The following is an 18269-nucleotide window of genomic DNA, read 5'->3' on the forward strand; positions in this document are numbered from 1 at the left end:
CGTCTCGAGTATTTGAAGAAGGGCACAGGACAGGTTTAGAGAAAGAGGTGGCAGAACCTTGCGCAGTCCTGACCCCTGAATGACCAGGAAAACAATGATTTTCATTATCACAACACACGGCGCACGTTCAGTGTAATGAAAACTTTATATATCAGCAAGTTCTTAAAGGTGTTTCCACTTAATAGCTTGATCTTTTGGATTAATCTAGAAATTATAATACCTCGTCTCAAACTGCTACATGTGACACGTTTGGTTTTCAAACCCACTGAAATATGTTTTAAAACCTATTCCAAAAGCCTTTTTACCATTTTTCAGTAAAAATCACCTAATAATTGTGCTGAAACACAGTGGACTATATAAATGAAAACAAGAAACTAGTAGGAGTAGGCTATTAATAACAAAAATGAGGAGTGAGAAGATGGGCCAACAGCTGAAAAAGCTGCTTAACAACAGGGTCCAGGAATGAGAAGGATGGTGCACATATGAAGCAAGCCTATGCAAACCACGGGCTGGAGCCCAGCTGAACAAGTATCTGTCTTTGGGTAATAAAAGCACATTTCTTTCAGATGTTTAGGAAACTGTACTTAGTGAAAAAACATTAGCACTTACTCACTGCTGGTAACTGTACGGGCAAGGTATTTTTGAGCACTGTAATGGTTACAGGAGTTTTCTGTTCTAAGCACACTTTGAAACTAAAACCAATTGTGCAGAATGAAAACTCAGAGGCTGTCCCAGCCCTTTTAAGAACAAGGGTAGCTAAGAAAGGGCTTAAGTGGAAACAACAGGAAGAGTGGTATTTTTTATTTCCATAATAATCATCGTGCAATACTTCATCACTGAGTAACGTTTTAAGTTAAGTCACTTTACAAACTACTTGGAACACTGTCAGTTTTGTTGCCCAGTGTCTCAGACCCAAAGATGGAGGAAATTTCTGCCTCATTTAAGCCCACATCTCTTTAACTGGTACCACACAATGGGCACCTTAGTGTGACTTTTGCCAGCTCACCTCTCCCCAGTCTCTCACCTCCAAAGAATTCAAAGTTTAACAGCCACGAGCAACCCATGAGAACAAGCAGAATTTAGGAACCTTAAAATAAATCAATTATGTTTTAATATATTTACTAGATTACTAGTTAAACAATACTGCACAGACCTGTGAAGGGCCTTGTTTGAAATGTCAGTACTGCAGTAGTGAATACACAAGGCTTGAATTTTTTGTGCGCTGGAGCTCTGTTGTCTCAGTTTGCTTTGCTTGTCCATCATCAAAAGGATGGACTGAGTACTTATCCAGTAAAACAGGGATATTGGGATTATTCTGGGTAAGCTTATATTATCTAAAGCAGGATCTGCCTACTGGCCCAAGATGATAAGGGATTGATTAGCTGTGATGACTGGCCTTGCTCCCCAGCTCTAGACACAGCCTTGTAAAGCCCAGCTCTTGGGGTAAAGACTGCAGTGCCCCATGCTTCATTTCTAAAATCAAGTATGGAGAGGTATTATGGGTCCCTAAGCAGAAATTCCCCTGGGATACATCTCACCTCTCTTCAGAAACTTTCTGCAGCACACAGATCTGTATCTGCACCCAGCTCAACAGAGAAGGACTCTCCACATGCAAATCAACATGGACATCTCCATTTGGAAGACAAGGAACGTGCTGCTGACTCCCGTGAATGAGGGCAGGTGGAGAGAACTGCACTGTGCAGGAATACATCCAGATCAATGAGTCACCTCCTGCCTACCAGCCCTGAGCACCAGGTAAGGGAGACAGTTTTGAGAAACCTTGTTTTTCACAGCAGTTGACTGTCTTTTAGTCAAATCTGACAGAGAGGGCCAGCTATGGAATGTCACTGGAGATAAATAACAGACACTGCACTGAGTGGAGACCAGGCTGTAACTACAACATACAAGAGAAACACAGAAAGAGCACTGGAAGAGGCAGCCTTGAGCTTCCTTGAGGAAATGGGGATGTGTCAAGTGAGAAAAATCCAACTGTGCAGTGGACAACAAGCTGCAAGGAACCCAAACTGGTACAAGCATTAGAACTCTGATACTGAAAGGTCAACTGGTGGCAAGACAGCTTCTTGCCACGTGAAGAACAGATGCAAGAGGATTTTGTTACTTAACAAGAGCACATAAGAACCAGAGCTTGCATAACATGTCAGTAAGATCATTAATTCAAAAGTATTTTATTTAACGGTTAGGTACAAGGTTTTAGAAGAAGATAAGCAAGATTATCATCCTGAAATCAAAGAGGTTGTTTGTTACACTTGTATTTGGCACACCAAAGTCACCATGGTTAGCCAAAATGTGATATCCAAACTTTAAAAATCAAACACCTCATGGAAAGAGGTTTAGTTGAGGTTCAAGAGTATTAATAATGCTGATGCTTTAACCTAAAAGAAATAGTAAACCAGCATGACTAGAGAGTCTAAACAGTTCCAGAAAGAACCAGAATCTGCATAGTAAATCAAAGCAAGAAGGTGAATTCCCTAAAAATAAATAGAAATAATATTAATACCATGTTTGGAAATGGAGGCACTTCGCACTGTTCAGGAGACCACAAAGACGCCACAACAAAGGGCTACAGCAAAAATAACTCAATTCCCTTCAGTATGTGATCTGTTATTGTTTGCTGCTTATAAAGTTTAATGATTGTTCTGTCTCCTGGAGATAAACTCACTAGCTGGACAGTGTTTCTCCCAAGTACCCTGTCTAGGAACACTCTGTGACTCCACAAAGGACCAAATTCCTTTGCAACACCAGTAACAGAAATCTGTTTTCCCAAGGATGTAATGATTCCCCATGCCATAACCAAGGTGAAGTCACCAGGAGGGAAAATCCCTAAAAATCCAATGACTCACTGAAAACTTTGCTCTTTTCCATGTGGGCAAAACTTATGGTTTATAGAGGAAGGAAGATTCGATAACCCTGAAGACTTTTCTTCTTGTTTTTTGTTTTATGAGGGGACAGATCTTCAAACTGCTTTACAAAAGGAGCCCAACTACTGAATCCCTGAGAACACACATTATAGCCACTTTTAAAGCAGTCTGAATAAGCGCAGGGAATTCTGATCACTTTGAAGGTCCCTTCTCTCAGCACCAAGGAGCCCAACTCCTACTGCTGACCAAAAAACTGCACAGTGAGCAAAAACCAAGTGCCATTTCTGCCTCAGAAACTTTAAATCTGCACAAGAAACACAGCATGGAACCACAGTGAAAAACTGCTCCTCTGCTGAGCTGCCAGCTGAGGAAACTCAAAAATCTACAGATTAACAACCAGAGGGCACGTGTTCTATGAAATGTTTGTGCTCTCAGCTGATCAAGCAACTGACCGTGTTGTCACTTTGCTATCAAGATGCTCTAAGTTAACAGATTTCTCGTGAAGATCAACCTTTATCTCTTTTTTGTGATTCCAGCTCATTTTCCCTCTCCCACCACTGCCCTTGATGCTGAAAACTGGTAATGCAGACCTTCCACGTTCCTGCTGTCACTACTCCTCCCTAACCTCCCTGTCAGGTTTTGCCCATTCAGTCTTCCAGAGACTCTGTGTTAGAAGGCAAAGAAATGCACAGAATTAACAGAATTTCTTGGCCAAATTTATATTAGAGAACTTAGAAGTTCCAGTTCCTCAAACCTATGACAAGTCCCAAGACACACATTCCCTCACACTGAGCTGACTCCCTCTCCAAAGCACCCACAGCCTGGCAGGACACTTCCTTGCCTTCACCCAGAAACCATTCCAGTGGGATCCACCACTCCCTGAGTAACTGGGGGATAAAATGGAATGTGAAAATCACGTTGGTAAATGCAAAGGGATGCAGGGAAGAAAGCCCTTCCCCTCACCAGCTTTGCACAGGGTTTGCTCAGCACTGGGTGGGCTACTGCATCTAAAATAAAATTGTGCACATCAGTTCTATGCAGATGGTGATTTATAACTCGGGGGCAAGCAGAATTTCAGAAGCTGATAAGAAAAAAAGAAAGAAAGAAAAAAAAAGGGTAAAACCCCAAAAGCTCATTATAGCACGGCACTACTTTATGGGTTTTTCTACATCTCTAGAGCTGGAAAGGGATCAGGAGGGGAATGAAAAGGATTGCAAGAGGTGTGGAATGTTTGCTGTATGCAAAGCATTTAAACAGACCAGGAAGACTCAGCTGGGAAGGAATCTCATAAAAGTCCATAAAAATTTTGAAGCTGCCTTGACAAACTGAGCAGACAGCAATCACACGTCACTTCTGATCAGACAAGAATTACAGCACTGCCAGATAGCACTTCCAAAACAAACAGAAGGAGGTGGTTTTCGCCTCCCCCCGTGTGCAGTTTTACTGGATTTCTCCCTGTGACAAAAGCTTCCTTATCTTTTAAGAATAATTAAACAAATCCCATGGATAAACCCTCCACCAACAGATATTAACCACAAAACTGGGACTCTACTGACAGGCTGGAGGCACCTGTGAGGCAGAGGGCCAGAAGCTGAGAGGGTCTGTCTGGGGGAATACAACAGACATGGCAGCAAGTTAGATGGATGCTTAACCTGACCCAAATACCCACTCTGACATCCTTTTTTGTGTCATCTGCCCAATCCCATATAGTCACACCAAAGTCCAGTCTCCTGGCCCTGTCCCCCATCCCTGCAAATACCTATGCGAGAACAGATCGTGGCTTAAAATTCACCTTTTGATGGCCACAAAGAGCAGTTTTCTGAAAGCTTTTGGTACTAGAAAATGATCTCCAGGCTGTCTGAAAGTCTGCTTCTGGACAAACCCAAACTGCTGTGGCCTCAAGCGCTGATGTTCAGCTACAGGAACAAAATGTCACTGTTTGATACCTAAAACCCACTCTTCTCCGTGCCTTCCTGAAGAGCTGACCCAACTCTGAATTCTTCAACTACGGAATAAAAAGAAGTCACAGCTCAGTGTCAGAGCACACAATAACACTCTTCAAACACTCTGCTACACCTTGAAGGCAGAGTGATGTCAAAGGCCAAAGCCACTGTACTGATGTGCAGTTAATTATTGTCTACAGACAGCTCATGTCTAGGAATTCAAAACACAACTGCTCTGGACCCTGCAGATCCAGCAGGCAAGAGCTCCAGCACGCTTATGGTCTGTCTGCTTAGTCTGTGGCCTCTGTAGAACAAGGTCTTCAGGAAAACCAGGCTTGTATACTCCTTAAGTTGTCTCTAGGAAAGCAGGTATTCCCTTTTGTTAGCACATTCAGAGAGAAATGAGATTTTACCTCTATTATTTCCCCTTTTTGAGGGCTCTAACATTGCAGAGATATTTATGCCTGACCGTCCTGCTGATCTCTTGTGGTTTGAGGAGTTTGCTTTCTGCTCTGTGGTGCTTCATACAGTGAAAAATAAGGAAGGGTTTGTGTTCTGGTGAACTTCAGTTTTGACCAAAAACTGATACAACATACCACTAAAAAACCTCCAGAATAATTTTTTAAATTTTTTTAAACCTAAAGTGGTACTTTACTGCTTCTATCTTAAAGCAGCACATTCTTCAGACACTATTTCATCCTTCTAATGTGGGGGAACTGCTCCTGACTACTCCTATCTATACATTTTCAGAGATCCTTCACTCTTGTCATAGAACAAATTCAACATTGATTAGGTGCTTGTTATGTATTTCAATCATTGCCCTTTCTGCTTAGTCTTGCTGGAAATTCTGGATCCCTTTCAAAGGGAGAGGAAGGCAGAGATCCTGATGAATTTCCATCACATCCATCATGGCTTGCTGCTTCAAAATTTAGGCTCTGTACTTGTTAGATCACTGTTTGGTTTTGTCATATATAACATTTTTTTAACAGCAGCAAACACTTTAACACATGGCTTGTTTTACTGGGTCTGCTTTGCTGCTCATAGCAAAACAATTTATTTTGGGTTACATCCTTCCTCCCCAAATAAACAAAACCATCGTGCTGATGGATTGCACTCAGCATGGGAGTATAAATAACACGTGAGACCCGAGAGTTATCTATCAAAAATACTTTTCCACTTCACATTAACAGCACTTTCTGCAAGCAGACTGAAAACGTTTGCGATTCTGTGATAAGCACAGCCAGTATGGGCTCAAGAATGGAAGACACCAAGTTCCTTGAGGACGGTGTCTTAGCTTTGTTTTCAAGAAAAGGACATAATTAATCTACTCCCTTAAAACTTCCAGGGTTTTATAGTGGTTTCCTAAACTCTTTGAGTTCATGGAAATAAACTTTTCAGTCATGGAAAATGTTCCTGTGCAAGAAGACAGGACTTCTGAGGGCTTGTGGTGATGAGGACTCTAGAAACCAACTGATCATATCATGTGCTCAGCAACTCAATTTGCAGGAAAATACGTGTTCTTTTGGAGGGCCACTCTGTGCCAGGTACAAATTCTCCACAAAAGCTGTGTTACTGTCTGGTGTTTTTTGTTATTTTGGCAGCTGAATTACAAGGAAAAAAAAGAAAAAAAAAAAAAGAAAAGAAAACATTAATGTTTGAATGAGATAAACATTTGTTTGGTTTTGATGCTTGAAACTAAAACACCAGAACCTTTACTTCATACACCACAGAAAGGAAAAAAGGAAAGGAAAGAGGAATTAGGCTCATGAAAGAGGAAGAGGATTTTCCAGAGTCTGATCAGTACTGCATGAAACAAAACCATTGCCACTGTCCCCAGTACCATTTCATGTGGATGATACGAATGAGAAACACTTTTGAGATAGGAGAGTGGTGAATTTTGGAAGTTTGCAGGCAGCTGCTGGACACCCAAGCTTTATCAGCCCAGCCCAAGCCAGCAGTACACTGCAAAACACAGTCAGTCCTGACTTTGGTAATTAATTAAAACAAATGACAAGACTTCCTTAATTCTGTGCCTGCCTAAAGAAGTCTTGACTAGGGCTTTCTGGGAGACAGCACAGTACAAGATGCTTATGAAAAGCATGCTGGGAGCTCTTGCTTGATGTTTTAAGGTTGGACTATAATTCCCATTGGTCTGAGGCTACTCAATTAAATTTCAGAGAAGAACAAAAGAGAAAAATCATCTCTTAAATGCTTCAAACTGTGAAACCTTGTGAATATATTTATTCTGTATTTCATTCCCACCGCTGCAGCAAGTTTAGAGTAATGTCACTAATGATCAATACATAAATCAATAAATTCTATTCTTTGTAGTTCTCAGTCATTTGGACTCACGTTTATGCTACTGAGAATCTCCCACTGCAGTCACAATCAGAAGACTGAGGGAGAAGGGCACAGGGATGCTCCGATCCTGAGCTTGGAGGAAGTGATGCTGGAATATTAACCAGCTCTCTTGGAACCCTCTACCTTCTAGAGCCCTAAACTGTGGGTGTCAGGGTGCCTGAAATCCCCCTCAAAAAGCCAGGACCTGTGATCCTGAGGCTACTTCTGTAGCTGTCTGTAGAAAACCTCTTACTGATCAGGTGTCCTGATGGTAAAACCCACACGAGCCTGTCCCTTAATCCCTACCCATGAGTTCCCAACTCCTCCTTCACCCACTCCTTGGCAGAGCTCAATAAATTCCAGTTGCTCTTCACACAAACAGCAGCTCCAGCACCTGGCCTTGCTGCCCTGTCTTTCCTAAAAGGAATGTAGCCATCCATGACAGCATTCCAGTCCCAGGAGCTATCCCACCACTTCTCTATGACTGCAATGAGGTCATGGCCCTGATGATATGGAGCAGAAAGGCAAAAGGACTGTCATTACTGCCAGTTCCCTTCCTCATAAATTTCCCATTGCTATATTTAGCTCCCTGCCCAGGACTGCATCCCAATTCCTGCAGAGGGGACTTGGCAAGGTTCTGCTTTCACAACAGTTTCCCTCAGGCACGTGGGGCTTGAGGCTGCTCCCCCTCAAATAAAAGGGAACTTGCCCATGGACCTGTAAAAGTCTTGAAAACAGCTATTTCATATAAAGAAATATTATAGGCCTGCCCAGGAACTCTTCACCTGTTCTATTCTGAAATAAAGGCAAATTGCTGCAAGATGAACATGTAATTTATCACTATAGTTCCACGCGTGAGGCTCCTAAAAAGTAACGTATGATGTGAGCTGGTTTCTTATGCAAACTTTGTTCCTGATAGAAACCCTCTCACAGGTTAGAGGAGCACCAAGCCCACAGGACCCTTTCCACGTGCCACCTGCCCTTGAAGGGCTGTGGAACAGGACGTGGCTCAGTGACCACTGCACGGATTCACCCAAACACGGATGAGAGAGGCTGCAACACCGAGCACTAATTAACAGCCTCCAACTCGTGTGTATAGAATCTCCCTGCACAGTTGGCTTTGGTGATTGTTCATTTTCTGGCTGGGGTCCAGGTTTCTAAAACTCTGCCAGCAGTGCTTCCAAAAAACGAAATTTCAGCACTATCTTAATCGACGAAACACTGCCACGTCACAACACTTTACAGCAGGAGCACAGCGAGCTACTCTTAAAGCTCCACATATTCAAAGGAGGCAACAAGCACGACTGCAATGAATTGACTTCATTAAAATGGTTTCAATATTGAGTGAATCTTAGGAGAACGAATGTATTTTTTATATTCTTTTCTTCCACCACAAAACAGCAATGAAAATCATCCTGTGAAGATGTTGCTCAGTTTCCATTCATTTCCAACAACACACCCCTCCTTTTGGATACACTTTTCAGGACTATGAAACTTTCAGGACTATGAAAGTGGCTGACACCACTCCTGGATGTTGTTGTGTCCTCCTTTACAACTTTCAAGCAAATAACTCAATCAGTTTTGTATTCAAGGTCTGCGTTTTGGGGTGTTTGTACCCTTAGAAACAGAAATATTTTATGTCTTTGCAATAGGAAGTTTGGTCTATTATCTTGGCAGCTTTCTGTCCAATGACATGCAATACTGGAAAAAAAAACCAAGACAGGAACAAAGAACCCAACCATAACTAGATTAGGACAATACCACTACTCTGGTTTTTAATGCATGTTGAACATTTATATTTGCCATTCAAAGATAAGTGTCTAAAGTGGACACAGTGTCCTTGGAAAAGTTTTTCTCTCTAGAGTTTTGCCTGTATTTTTGAATGGTAAAATATTAATTACCTGAGAAGGGACATAATGGGAAAGCACGTCAGCCACGTGCTTTACAAGACAAAGCTTTTAATTTTTAGAAGTGTAATTATTCAGCAGGGGAGTAGATGAAGAAGGATTTAACAAGTGTTGATGCTGTTAAGACACACCAGAGGAAAAAAAAACACAATCTCCCAGGTGTTCACCACAAAAACAAACCGGTCAGAGATGTGAGATAACCAGAGAAAATGGTATTTCCTGACTACCACAAGCTGAAAACTGTGTGGAAAAGCAGCCCTGGAGCTTTCACGTTTGGGAATGCAACACAGATGGCAAATGCACCACCTATATCATTCCACCACTTCCTTGCACCTTGACAGCTCTCTTTGGACAGAACAAAGGTAAAATTAATGGAATAGGTGGATTTTGGAAAGCAAGTAAGGGATCACAGGTATCTGTGAGCTCCATTTTGGAAACCACTGCCTCCAGCAGGCTCTAGGTAATCCGTATCAATCTCTCCTAAAAAAAAAGGTTTCACGTAGGAATGGCAGTAAAAGTAAGATGAGGGGTGGAAGGCCCCCACCTTAAAAAATTGCTAACCAAAAGGAAGAAGAAGTAGCTTTAGTGAGGAACCCCTCTGGCTGGAGCACAGCAACTCAAAGCAGCAGAACTGCAGTCCCAAGTTTTCCCTGGTAACTTCCAACAGTCTTCACACGGGTGGGCATGGGAAAGGGTATCTTGCTTCTTCAGGTAAACTGAAATCCCCCTGCCTTTCCCGCTTGATGTGGGAAATCCACTGCTTCTTCAGTTCCATTCCTGATACAGCCTGAGGGGCTTGAGTTGCATACAACAGAATAAACAGGATTTTGTCAGTAAGGTGCTGAAGCCTCCGTTGTTCCTCTGGGCAGAAGAGTGGATAATCCTCCACAGTCCTGCCAGGAATGCCCTGGGATTTGCTGTTTGCAGTGCCTGGTCTGCAGACATGTTGCTGTTGAGAGCTTTGAAGCCTCGAACAATGCTTCATGTTTTGTGTAATGTCACAGTCTGGTTCTTTATTAGGAAGTTTCCTTCTAGCTACTGAAGTATGTTTAGGAATACATCTCGTTCCTATGGAAATCAGTGAGCATTCTGCCCTTGCCTCCAAATAGAGCAGGAACAGACTCCCTGTCTGCAACATCAGACATCCTGGCATAAAGTGAGAAAATTGGGTGGGCCTGCTAAGCCTCAGCAGTGTGGAAAGGTCAGCCTACAAACCCAGAGACTCTGAAGGAGGAGCTGGCAGGCTGCTGGGGCTGCTGCACACACAGAGGTGAGGCCTTTCCCTGCCTTGTTCCCTGGGAACATCACAGATCTATCTGCACCTTGGCTTCCCTTGCACAGCCAGGCAGAGCACATCTCCCACAAAAAACCAGCCTGGGCAAAGCAGCTGTGCCATCAAAGCAGAGCTGTACCACGTCAGCTGAAGGGAAAAGGTGGTGCAGAATCCCTGCTTGAGGTGCTACTCAACTCCAGCAGTGGTTTGAGCAACAAACAGAAAAGGAAGTCACTTGAATTTACAAGTAATTTCAGCTGATGTCTCTTTTCCCCTGTTTTACAAGTAAAAAATACACCCAGGTCCAAAACTCCCGATGTGACAAGAAAGGTTGTGCCTGTGAACTTGCAGGGGTGTAATATGTGGCATCCTAGAGACGTGGGAGACATTTCCCTCCAGAATAAATCTTTTAGAAGATTTTTTTAACAGATTTTTGGGGAGTTCTTTTGAAGCTGGGCCTTAAAAGTCTAAGTAGTTTTGAAATGATTGTACCCAGTTCCGTTAAAAATATGGTGAGCAAATGAAAGGTCAGGAAGGAGCTTTTCTACATCGTCATATTTAAGAAATCTCACTTTTTAAAAGATTAAAATGACTGAAACAGAAGAGTTTTACTCTACCACTCATATACAAAAATACATTCTCTGTTCTATCATAAGTGTAGCAGTCAAATTCTGGTGAAAGATGGAAGTAAATCTACCAGATAGAACAGAAAAGTTCACTTTAAAAGTCAGTATTCATCTGCAAACCTTTCATAGGAAACAATCCTGCCTCAACCTAAAAGACTGTTTTATGAGAAAGCACCAGTATTGATTAGTAGAGTGATTTTGAAATTAAGACCAAACCAAAAAAACCAACATAACATAGCTGAATCAGGCACAGCACATTTTGAAGTGGAAACACTTTATAGTAGTTTATGAAGAACATAATAGAGCTCCCAACTGGAATAACTCAGAAACAGCTCTCGTACCTTCCTAACATCGTTACTCATCCCTGTCAAATGAAGCTGCGTATTTTATAAGCTCAAAAAGTATAACTGGTAACTTATCTGCCCTTCTCCCTCCTAAAAGCACTGGAAAAGAAGACAAAAAAAACCAAAAAACAAAAAACAAAAAAAAAAAACCACAAAAAACCCCACACCACCAAAAACAAAAGAAGAAGAAAATCAAGATGCCACTTCACATATTTAGTGCTGGTTTCTGCTCTCCTCTTGCTACCAATTTCTATTTTAAATTCATAGCTGCCTTATTTTTACATCCAGAAAGCCAGTACAGTCAACCTGATAGCAAACAGGTGTTCAGGAAAGGCAGGAATGAGCCTTTCTTTATTCCCAAATCCTTGGAGTACAGATCTGTGAACTTTTCTCTCTGAAAGCTGTTTCCTTCAAGTATGTTCAGCAAAAGCAGTGTTAAGGAAAAGCAGCACTGGAGGCAGCTCCTCCTGTACATCTCCACACTGATCTGCAACAGCCTCAGTGCCTCTCAGCCAGTAATTGGGGATCGTGCAAAGATCCCAGTGACCAACACAGGAAAAATGTTGGCTATAGTTTCTTGTTATTGTGCTGCACTGACATTCTTCTGCTCTGGCAGAGATCTGTCTGGGCACAGAGTATGCACAGGGGAAGACTCTGCCCTGGAGATCCTAACGATCCAAACAAGCAACACTGAGTGATGAGAAATAGGGAGAGGAGGACCAGGGAAAAGTTCAATTAGAGGGGAAAAGTGACTTGTCCAGAGTAGATGGGTTACAAAGAAAGAAGCTCAACCACCTCCACTAAATACTGGTCCTGCATCTTATTCATCCCCGTCGAGGGACTTCCAACACCACAGAAACAAACAATATTAAGCTTATTTCCACAGGACAGCAAAGCATGAGCAACAGGCAGCTTGAGCAATAGGTAGTACCTTGAACATAAACACCACTGGAAGCATTTTTGTTTATGAAAACCAGTGCACATTATAGCCAAGGTACTCTGCTGTAACACTGAGTAAAATACAATGTAAACCAATATCATCATCCATATCTATAGATTCAGACTGCATATCCATGTAGATTTTTCCACTCCCTCATACAGAACACCTTCATCATTGACAGCTCATTTGCTCAGCTGCCTTCTTACAACCTCAAGTGATTTTTGTTCTGAAGAATACCTCCAGAAGTAAGAGGGTTTCTTAGGAATTATCTTTCTTACTGCCAGTTATCAGCCTTAAAAAAATAAAATTAAGATTAGTATTTTTTTTCCCTTAATGGCAACCAGGGTCTGAACTGGAATGTCTGTTTTTCTTAATAGCACCTGTAATAAAAGACTGAGCTTTACAGAGGATGTAAAGCACAGAGTAAAGCCTAGATAGATCACTTCCTCTCTGCCTGTATTGACTCTGCAGCACTAAGTAGTAAAAAATTCATCATCTCACAAGAAGTATTTTTGGACAGATGTCTCCCTACCAAGTCGCTAAAAACCAGAATACAAAAGTCAAGGTCACAGGCCTTGATTCTTTGGGATGTTTAGGTAAAAGCTTGAAGTATGATTTGCCTTCTCTAATGCATCTGGAACAAGGTGTGTTTTGGCACTTTGCTGGACTGAGCTGACTCTTTCTCACAGTATGAGAGAGACAGTTATTTCATAAAAGCTTATTCACTTAAAAGGAGTGTTTCAAGAAGGCAGCAAAATGCGTGCTTCATACTGAGGTTCCCCTGCTATTATAACTTCCTACTCCTGTAATCTAAACCAGTCACAACTGAACATCTCTCAGGCTGTATTTTAGTTTAGAACTGTATATTCTCAGACGTTTCTTACACACTCCCAGTGCTTCTCAACTAGTAATACTATATATATAGTTCTTCTCCCAGTAACACTATATATTAAAATGTTTCTTGCAAAACCAGGCAAATCGGTAGAACAGTTTCAGATGTTTAACCTAACATACAGTTAAGTTAAAAGTGGGTGTTTGCTTGCTCTCAAAAAGCATTTAAGTCCCTCTCCTGTTGCAATGCCTAGACAAGTGATCAAGGCTGTCATTCAGTTTTTCTACAAATTCCAGAATGCTAAAGACTCTCCTTTTTACCTGACTCTGAAGAAGGTAACCCAGGACAGCAGTAATTGGTAGTTAGCAAAAATGGGATTAGAACCGCTGTTTTCAGCGGGGTGATAACAGCACACATTATCTGAAGAGCCAGCTGTGCTGAGTTAAATAAAGACCGGATTTAAGAAGAGGGATTTTCACCTATACCGCTGGGGAAATGGGATGTATAGGATATGTTTACTCCTGCAACAGAAAATAATCTACTGTCAGTTTTAACAGTGCTCCATCTCAGACCAAGTGTTTTGTTTGATTAGCTCAGAGCACGTTGAGCAGGATGGGATATGAACAAGTTAAGAGACCTGTCAAGGTCACAGCCCGGGAAGGTGACAGAGTCACACAATAACTCACTACCGATCCCCAGCTCTGCCGTAGCAATAAAGCTGCAGTTACAAGCACCTCAAAGCTCCTCAAAGGCTTCTGTGCTGCTGAGTGATACACAAACAAAAAGATAGCAAACATCACACTCTTTTAGCACTGACGCTCTGAACAAGAGACAAGTCAAACCATGTCTTATTAGTCTGAGCTCTATAGCTGAAGGAGGCAAAGGCATCAAAACAAGTACTAAGAAATCTTGTATCACTCACACACTTGCTTAATCCCATTCATATACCGTTAATTAAGTCTGGGCAAATAATTGAGCGTTAGAGGAAAACCGAACAGGGGCCACAGGATCACACAGGGTTTATTTGCCTGTTTTCCTCCTCGATGACAAAACACGACACTAGTACAAATACGCCTCATGAAAAGAAAATAAATAAATAATTAAATCGGGCAAACAGATAACCCCGAAGGCTCCGAGGGGTCCCGTTGTCATGGAAACAAGTCACCGCTAATGAGCTTTCCGAGACACGAGTGATTAATACCTGAGCCCCGTAAATAAACATTGATCCCAAAAGCAAATAGTCACATAACCCGCTGCCAGCAGCCCGGAGAATGGCAAACAAGCAGGACAAGCCATCCCGGTCCACCGGGATGCACTCACCGCCCCGGCCCCGGGAGCACACAAAGTTTCCCAAACGCGGGGTGAGGGAGAGACGGCTGCGGGCGCGCATCCCAAGGCGGGCCGGGTGCTCTCCTCCCCTCCAGAGGTTCCGCTCCCTCCCCGGGGCTCTGCTCCGCTCCGGGAACCAGGCACGGCGCCCGCAGGTCTCCGGCAGCGCCTGGGGAAGCGCGATCCGCCACCTCCCGCCCATCAGAAGCGCCGCACAAAGCCGCGCCTAACCTTGCGCTCAGTCGCTCCCCGAGCACAGCCACTTTTCCCAACAGTTACACGGCGAATCCCCGAAGGAAAACTCGGCTCCGGTGGTGCTAACGTGAGCCTGCGCCTGTTCCTCTCGGGTGCTTCAGCCCAGGCGCCGATGCACAGGAGCCGCCGCCACCTCCTTCCCCATCTCGCCGCTCTGCGGCTCCCCCATCCATCCCCTCCCGTCCCCGCCCGCTTCCCCACCTTCTCCCTTCCTCCCCCCGCCTCCGCTCCAACCAGCTGCTCTCCCTCCACCTGGGCCGGCTCTCCAGGTGCCTCCCGCTCCCACGCGTGTCCTTTTCAGCAGCTGGAGCCGCCACTCCTCCCCTGCCCCGCACGAGAACTTCCCCGGGCTCCGGCGCTCCCTTCCCGCACGGAGCGGGATGCTCTGCCTGGAGCCCTTCCCGGTCCCGGGGAAGGGCAGAGCCGCCCGGAGGTGGCCACTCACCTCGGGAAAGCCCGGCGGCGCCCTCGGGGGGTTGGGGGTATGGGCAAGGCTGGTGGCATCACCGCTGGAGGTGAAACCTGGCGGGGGAGCGGGGCGCACCTCTTGCCCTCTTCTTCTCCTCCTCTTCCTCCTCCTGAGGGGCTTGCCGGCCAGATTCGCGCTGCTTGAGCGCTGCCGGCACTGCGCGGCCGCTCCCTGCCCTCCTGAGGGGGCTGAAGGGATGGAAAGAGGGATGGAGGTAGCGGGGAGCTGGCAGGGCAGGTGCGGGAGCCGCGCGGAGCCCGCAGATCGCCTTTCCCGGCCACGCTGGTCCCTGTGCCCAGCTGTCCCCAGGGAGCTGGTCCCTGCCCGGCTCCCAGCGCGAACAACAACCCGAGCCTGCCTTCTCTCCTTGTTATCCCCCCTCACCCCCCCACATCGCTGCGAGGGCGCCGGGGATTAACGTGTACTTTCAGTGTTAAGAGCATTATATTAATAAACAGCGCATCAGTGATTTTAAATTACTCTGGGAGCATCCAGCAGCCCAGTAAGAAGCGATCCCCACCGGGGACGCTTTAATCGGAGGGATCAGAGAGCTGAACGCCCTCCTGGCTCTGGGTTCCTTGGGAAAACGCCCTTGGGGAGAGCCGGGGCTGCCCTGCCCTCCCCGCACAGGTGCGGGAGCCGAGGATGGAGGGAGGTGTGAGGTGTGAGCACCGCGGGCATCCCCGGACTCAGCCTGGGAACAGTCCCCGAGTCCGAGTTCCCTCTCTCAGCGCAGACTAAACCAGCCCCGGCTAGGCGGGGCTTTCCGTCCAGCTGGAGTTTAGGCACGGGAGTAATCGCACGCCTTACAGCACTGGAAGCCTGTTGGGTTTTTTTGGTTTTTCTTTTTTTTTTTTTTTTTTTAAAGCCGTGACGCCAACACACACGCACGGGCAGCGCAACGCGAGCCCTCCTGGCTCCTCTCGCTGAGACAGGATTCTGAAGCTCGTCTGCGCACCCGGTGGTCCCCGGCTGCTGCAACAGCAGAGCCTGCTCCTCCGAGATGAACGCCGAAACAGCCCTGAGATAGAAAGACTCTGATTTGCACGCAGATTTGGACACTGATTCGTACAGCGATTTGCCGGCTCAGTTCTCAAAAAAGGCGGCCAAAGCTTCCCCTTCTCCCCCTCCCTCCTTTTGCATCACAGCCTCGTAGCCCAACAGGTGGCTGTGACCTCACAGAAGGTCTAATCTAAGTAATGTCTATAAACGACCTCTCTCCTGAATTCAAATTCTAATAAAAAACTGCTTTTCATTTACATTTTAATGCAGGAATCATGCAAAGCAGGGAGCTCCACAGACACTGTTGAAAGTGTGATGACTCATGCCCACCACATGTACATTATTTATTGTCTGAGGATGGAACCATGTTTAAATTAGACTGCTTGATAACAAAATCTGGATGTTCTGAACTGCTTCCCTATAATTACGTTCTGGAGGAAGTAAAGCATCATTTCTTAACCCTAGCCTCTCTCTTCCTGATATGTTTTAACTCAGAATCTTGCTTGAAACTTCACATTTTGAATATTGAAGCAGGTGAACTGCACTTTCTGCACAGGCCCTGCACATGGAAAGGAACAATCACAGAGCTACTTCTCAGATCAGGCAGGAATATAAATGATGACTTCCTCCACATTAGCAAACTTAGTTGTTTAAAAGCTGTAAGCTGAGCAATTTCAAACAGAAATGAAGGTCCCCTGTCAGCTTGTGCCAATTCCTTATGCTGGGATGTCTCATTACACGGCCACGTAAAACTGGGCTACACTGTCCCACTGGGGCTCATTCTGCTACAGACACCAAATAAAACTCCTTATGGCTGGGTGGGCTGCTGCTATTTTTTCATAAAATAATTTCAGAGCAGAGAAAATGGTGGACCACCAATTCATCTGTTTCTCTCTTTCTTGTAACTCTGTAGTACTGCTGATTCCTCCATTTCACTAAACCCTGAGAGTACAAGGGCAATAAGCTGTTCTGTTCCCTATTCTTCATTTGTGGTTGGGGTTTTATTTTTCTTTTTAAGCAGATGGTATCAAGGAAGCTCTTCCCACACATACACAAAGATTCAAAGCCATTCCTGTGAGGTACTCAGGATTCAGCTACTCCTTTTTTTTCGTGCTTCTCTTTCTATCCAAGGGACAAACTCTCACCCTCATCCATTCCGTTGTTAAGAGTGACCAAAGGAAAAGGTATGGGTAGAGTTTTTTTTTAAACCTGACTCAAATGATCCTGTGTTATCCATGCCTATTTTCACTTTTTCTAGTGGATATATGTGTGGAGGGAAAAGAGCAGGAGGGAGGGTGTTTATTTTTTGTTCAACTTTTTGGAGGAAAGAAAGAAAGAAATGGTGGACTTTTAGTGGGTTTAGAGCTTTCAATTGGCTTTTGGTCAGATCCCAAACCCACAGGGCTGAAATGCAACAAACAGTAATAGGAAATGCAAATTAGGACAAGAAATTAAAATTAAATCCTGATCAGTGACTCTGCCATCCCATGCTAATGCCAGATGCAGCAACCAAATGCTTGTGTCCCAACAGCCTCATCATCATCTGCTTGATGTTTTATGGCTCTTTTGCAGTAAATATAAAATAAAATTGGCCTTATATTTTAAGCAGTTAGTAGACACTTCTTGTGTTTTTAAATAGTTACAATCTTCCTGCTCTAGCACTCCTCTCTCACATAATAAATGCAGTTTAAAATCATGACTTCTGTCACAGTGTAAACTTCAAGAACATAGCTTGGTGTGGAGAGTGACATCAAACAGAAAATCTATCACTCTGGCTTAAACCAGTGCTGGAAGTGGTATTAAGACCAGGTTTGCTGACTGTGGCAGTGTTCCAGATCACATCTATACTGCTTCAAGGTTTTGAATTTAAAGCTTTATATAAAAATACAAAAGATGGTTAGAGCAAAGCAGTGATTGCTTGTGTAACTGTGATATGAAGAAGCCTTGGATGGGAACCTCCTTTGGGCCTTGGGATGATACCACAGTAAATAATATAATCATGAAGAAGACCATAAAGCCACTATTCAAAGAATCCCTTTCCCCCCCCTCTGAAGTTAAGCTGTGAACTATTTTGCAGTTCACATCATCTGAGTAGCTCATTTCCTATTTTAGCCCTTACAGGGCAGCTCT

General features: G+C 44.2%; 1 protein-coding gene across 6 annotated transcripts in view; it reads right to left on the bottom strand.

The window, feature by feature from the left end:
- The window catches only part of SHISAL1 (shisa like 1), a 167626-nt gene that overhangs the window by 61220 nt on the left and 88137 nt on the right, over positions 1-18269 (bottom strand). Inside the window, exon 1 of one of the 6 annotated variants that reach the window (XM_027897736.1) lies at positions 15114-15239. The exons of 4 other annotated variants lie outside the window; for them this stretch is intronic. The gene's annotated coding sequence lies outside the window, so the exon portion shown is untranslated. Of the gene's footprint in view, positions 1-14920; positions 14939-15113; positions 15240-18269 lie in introns of those variants that run through there. One more of the 6 variants, XM_027897737.1, reaches the window with a different exon arrangement.

The sequence above is a fragment of the Empidonax traillii genome, unplaced genomic scaffold, assembly GCF_003031625.1.
Source record: "Empidonax traillii isolate 1590-97213 ecotype Southwest subspecies unplaced genomic scaffold, ASM303162v1 scaffold557:size1000685, whole genome shotgun sequence".
NCBI classification, from domain to species: Eukaryota; Metazoa; Chordata; class Aves; order Passeriformes; family Tyrannidae; genus Empidonax; species Empidonax traillii.